Here is a 6000-nt window from a genome sequence, read left to right as displayed (position 1 = left end):
GGCACGCTTGTTGTAACCACATATGACGACTTAGCATAGCGAGAGGTAGCAGTTACCGGTGGCGTCTGGCCATGAGTCGTTGTAACTCTAATACTCTGTAATATGTTGGATCGGGGAGGAGCGCCCGTAATCAGTGCTCCGAAGATGTAGTCTAAAACTAAACTATGTTACCAAATATCATGCCTCGGTGTCATCATCGTGTTTTAATCTCTTATGATGTTTCTTCCGTGTTTGGTTTCGATGGACATTTCGAGCCGGTTTTATAACAATTTAGTTCCTTCGGAGGAAATAAAAAGCAATCAACTCTTACTATTCTACTGTGGAACTATTCATACACAACCTTCATCAACAGAATAGTGCTTAACGAAGCATCAGTGGATGCATTTAGTCATTGACATTTTTTTTCCAAATGCAACTATGTATTGTACAGTACAAGCACAAAGGCTATGTCGATAGTTCTTAATACACACTGCATAATTCTCGATTAAGGTTCAGTTTACCTCGCTTTGCTGTGATAACAACTTGTACTCGTTGTAGTTTATTACATACTGAGTTATGGTTCAATAATCAACAGCCATGTCTTCCAATTATTTCATATTTTCGTAAATACCATCTCCGTCCACAAATTTTCAGATGAAGCAAAACTGCAATAATCTACACACATTTGCGAAATACAAAGTAGGGAGGTAATTATGCTCAGTACACATTAGCAAGCAGAACTTGGCAGTCTTACTGATACTGCTGCGCGTTGCTTCCTTTACGAAAGGGTTGGTCCAGGTCCTTGAGATATGGACAGTCGCTGATATCCACATTTTCTACTTTTGCAACTGCCTCTGATCCACCAATTGACTGCAGGCCTTTGCAGTAGAAGATTGTCAAGTTCTCAAGAGATACAAGGCCATTCCATGTCTGTGCGGGAATTGAGTTCACCAAATGACAAAATTGCAATTTCAACGTGGTAAGGGCATAAAGGCTATGCAGGCAACTGAGAGTTGAGTCCGATATATCCCCGCATGCTTCAAGTTTGAGCTCCTTTAGGGATGAAGGAAACACCTGGTCTGATGGCCAATTGAGGTTCCAACACTCAGAAAACTCTAGTTCTTCCAGATGAACAAAGCCAGAAAAACCTTGAGATGGAAGTGACACCAAACTCTCACATTTTTCTATATGTATAGATTTCATAGCAGGAAAACAATAGGATTCCAGAGATCTCGCAAGGCTTGACAACTTTCTGCATCGGCTAATGAATAGTTTTGTGAGCCATGGAAACCTGGTGATGCCATTGTTACTGCTGCTAGCACTATAGTGGAATGGCAGAATTACAAGATTGGGGCACGAGTTAAATGAGATTGAAGACAAGCCATGTAATCTTTCATTGAACCAACTGGGATGGAGTTCAAGCGCTGTGTAACATTTTATTCCAAGGTGTTTAAGATAGTAACTAGGGCATAAACCCTCAACAATCTCCATTTCCAACCCAGTCATCAATTGTCTGGTGCATGTCGTGACTGGCTCATCCCATGAGAGAATTAACGTATCCAGTTTTTCTTTCTTATGTAGCTCAGCCTCAGCAGCTTCATCCTTACTCATGACATTGATAAGACCACTAATCTCCAAACTTCCATAAATGTGGTTCATATTCTTCAGTTCTCCAATGCATCGTCCATGTTCATTGCCCACAACAAAATAAGGCAGCTCCTCAAGAAATCTAAGCTTACCAACCTCTGGAATATACCTGAATTGGTTGATAAGGTTACCATTTAATTTAACCCTCCGCAAGTTTGTTAGCTTAGTAATGTCCTTGGGTAAATGTTGAAATGTGCATTCCTGAGCATACAAAATCTCTAGCTCGGAAAGACACCAGAAGGATGAAGGTAGCTTGTCAAAAGTACAAGAAGAGATATTGAGATATCGAAGGTGTTTTAAGTTGCCAATACTCTCAGGAAGCTCCTTTAACTGACAAGAATCAAAACTCAAAATTCGTATTTCCCTGAACATATCGAACCAGCCTTTAGCAGCATAAGTAACAATGTTAGAGTCAACACCATAGCACACAAGTGATCGCAGCTGATTGTATCTACTCAAGCTTCGTAAACTACTAGTGCCAAGACCACAGTTGCTGAGTAGAGACAAATGAAGGATATTGGGATGAACTATTGCTAAGTCAACTGAATCTCTAATCGTTAAGCATTCATTCTTGGCAACAACCAAAGCCATATCATGCAACATATCATTCATGACATACTTGGAGGACGATGCAGTTTTCTGAAAGAAAGATCTATTTACCAATTGATCAAAGTACAAACCGCCAACATCTTGAACTGGTATGTCCTTGTGTGCCACCACTAAGCCAACTGCTGCCCAACAGTCCACTAGTATATCCTTGTCAAACTTGTAACCTTTAGGATATGTAGAACAGAAAGAGAAGCACTGCTTCAACTCGGAGGGCAAATACTGGTAGCTCAGTAGAAGGGCTGGACAGATCCCAGTTTCATCTTCAGGCCATTCCCACAGCTCGCTTCTCAAGATGTTGCTCCAGAATTCAGAACTGAGGTGCAAGCTTAATAATCGCCCAAGAATTTTGGCAGCGAAAGGAATACCATTTAATTTTTCAACTATACGTTTTCCAATATCCTCCAGAAAGCGGTTGCTTATAAAGGTATCAGAACCAAACACACATAGCTTTAATAATTTCCAAAGGGCGACTTCAGGAAAGCCTCCAAGAAAGAAGGCATCCATAGTACCAAAAGTGTTGGCAACCTTCATGGACCTTGTCGTCATCAAAACCATACTTCCTAATTTGGCATGTTTTAATATAGAAAGAGAACCCATCCATTCACCACTGGTTCCATTGCAGACACATTCCTGTATGTTATCAACTACAAACAGAAACCTCTTTGGTTTATCAACAATGCCACCGGTCAAAACCCTCTGGATGCAACCTAAGTCATCAGATTCCATCTCACATTCAGCAACAGCATGTATGAACTTTTTAATTAAATCCTGCTCATGGAAAACATCTGAGGCAGAGATCCAACATCGGCGGTCAAAGTAATCTAGAACATTCTTGTCATTGAAAATCTGCAAGGCCAGTGTAGTTTTCCCAACACCACCATGACCTACTAGTGGCAAAACAGGCATATCTAGAACATTGGAAATCTGCAAGGTCAGTGTAGTTTTCACAACACCAACATGACCTATTAGTGGCAAAATAGGCATATTCTCTGGTCCTGCTTGATTCCTATTGATTTCTATTCTTGATGACACACCGAGTAGTTCCATCAACTTTCTAAATTCTTTCTGATAACCAAATATCATGTATTCCTCTGGGACAGTATTTGACTGTAACCTGATAGATTCATTAACAAACTGGTGCTCATCCACATAATATACAGAATCTCTAACTTCTTGGAGAAGCTTGGACTTATTATTATCGTGAATCCAACATTCAGAAGGACTCATATGGCCATGGATATCAGAAAGAACTGCCATAAAACATATAGTTAGAATACATGGTAAGACTGACTCATTTTAGCAACTCAGCATTAGTTGAATATGTTTACAGACTATTTTGCAACATTTTAATGGCCTGTTAGGACCAGGGAATGAAAAAAAACAAGGATAAGAAAAGGACAAGTCTTCACCCAAATTATGCAGGAATTTTCTGAAAGAGGCCATCAGTCTATGCATGACAAAAATGAATTTTCTCCAGAAATAATATCATGCTAGAATTCCTCCAAAATTCCTATAGGTTGAACCATTACATACGAATTATATAGGCTTGTTCCATTGTTACAAAGGTGTGTGTGGAATTCTTTTTTCCCATAGGATTCCATTGCTTCAGAAGTCTTTTTAAATTTCCTATAATCCGAAGAGGGATTATGCTTTTAATTGAACTAGGAAATAAATAAAACTCAATATACTATCAAGTTTGAAAAATTGCTGTTGCAATTTTTAAGGGAATAAAGTAATCGCAGCATACTTTTAGTCCACCAGCTAGAGCGGGACTACCAGGGATGGTGACTTAAAAAACAAAGTTCATATGTTAATGGCCAAAGTTTTAAAATATCCCCACAAGTCTCAGGGTAACAAACAGAAAAGAACCAGCAGAATATCATTATTTCGGCATAGGTAACGCTACCTTTGGGTAGTGGAATATGTGCCAACCTCTTCAGAGATAAATGGTATTTCTGTTGATGAGAAAAAATGCATTAGAATGATAATAACATATAACTGGGGAAGTCCATTTCCCCTAAACACCCTAAACATCACCAGTCCCAAACCTAGTAATACAAGTGTTCACAAGAGGCTTATGGCAAAATAGGGTCACATTTTGGAATTAAAAGTTTTGAGTTAACAGCCAACAGCTAGCATGTTTTACACTAATTAATGTGCACAATGTTACCTAGCTACCTAATTATGCCTTGGGATTTGCACCATTTAACTAACAACCTACTCGCCAGTCACCACTATGACTTGGCTACCTCACCACAATAACTTGGCTTTACTCATGTGGAAACTTCACACCAGAGAACATTATATTTGTCACGAATGGTTTTAATATAAAAAAATTGGACATATGCCTCGAGCTAGTACGTGAAAGCATGTTAAGAATCCATGCTGTGTTACATGTATACGTTAGGAAAAAAAACATCAAGTTGTGTGAATTTTCCATTAAGACAAAATGTCTGCACGTGCCCAAGAAATATAATGGTACATAAAAAATCACAAATGTGTATTCCAGAATTCAATGGTGAAAAGGACAAATGGAAGCTCAAAAGGTGCATTAACAATAGTGAAAGATAATCATAAAAATTTGCCTAAGATGGAATCAAACCTTTGAATGGATGGCTATAATTTCTCTGCTTAAACCCTCCACATCCATTAGGTCCATGACTTTTTGTGGATCAGCTTCTGTGTCAGTAAAATAGTATCAGAAAGACATTGTGAAAAATTGAGTAAAAGCTTATTCTCTTATGATAATATACAGTACTCTATAGATATCCATATAGATGATTCAGCAGTATCTACGGCAAGATATCTTATAAAAAATAGATAAAAGAAAGAAACAAGTACACACTCCGTTCCCAAATATAAGCATTTCTAGGATCCAAAACAAACATTCTCGAAAATGCAGGAGAACTGCACTTTTCATTTCATTAAGAAGATAGACATATTTAGTTATTTACAAAGAAGGGATCAAAGAACCCCTCCTACCAAGAACACAACTGTACCATAATATTATTAGGAATGTATAGCCATATATGTATAGGATTCTTTTGTATCCTTAGCTTCCTTCTATACTCCTCTAATTGAGGATCTTGTATATTGGAAACGCTATAATATATGGTCACCCCCCCCCCTCATTGGGGAGTGTGGTGTTCCCTCCTATTCTCTCTACATGGTATCAGTTTCCAGGTTTCTATCCTTCCTTTCGCACCTTTGACCTCCCCCCTGTGTTGCGCCGGCGCCGTCACCTGCTGGTCGCTGCTCTCCTCGTCGCCATGTCGACGTCTTCTGCCACCACTGCTGCGACCGACAGCTCCACAACATCAGCCTCCACCAACTCCGTCGCGACCGTCTTCGTCAACCCGTACGCGACCATCTCCGTCAAGACTCATGTCCCGATCTCCCTCGAGCTTTGCAACCCCAACTTCAACAAGTGGAAGACCTTCCGCTCGATGTGCGGCAAGTTCGGCCTCCTCGACCACCTGGACTCTGCACCTCCTGCAGCCCCCGACGCCTCATGGGAGCAAGCCGACTTCTGCATCCGCAGCTGGCTGTTCGGCTCGATTGCCGATGACGTCCTCGACCTCGCCATGGAGCCGGATCAGACGTCTCGCGCCCTCTGGCTCGCCATCTCCGACCTCTTCCAAGCGAACAAGGAACCACGTGCAATCTTCCTGCACCATGAGTTCCACTCCATGATCCAAGGCGATCTCTCCATCACCACCTACTGCCAGCGCATGAAGACGGCAGCCGATGCACTTCGCGACGTCG

The sequence above is a fragment of the Oryza glaberrima genome, chromosome 10 (assembly GCF_000147395.1).
Source record: "Oryza glaberrima chromosome 10, OglaRS2, whole genome shotgun sequence".
Taxonomy (NCBI): Eukaryota; Viridiplantae; Streptophyta; class Magnoliopsida; order Poales; family Poaceae; genus Oryza; species Oryza glaberrima.
Note: the sequence above shows the minus strand (reverse complement) of the source record.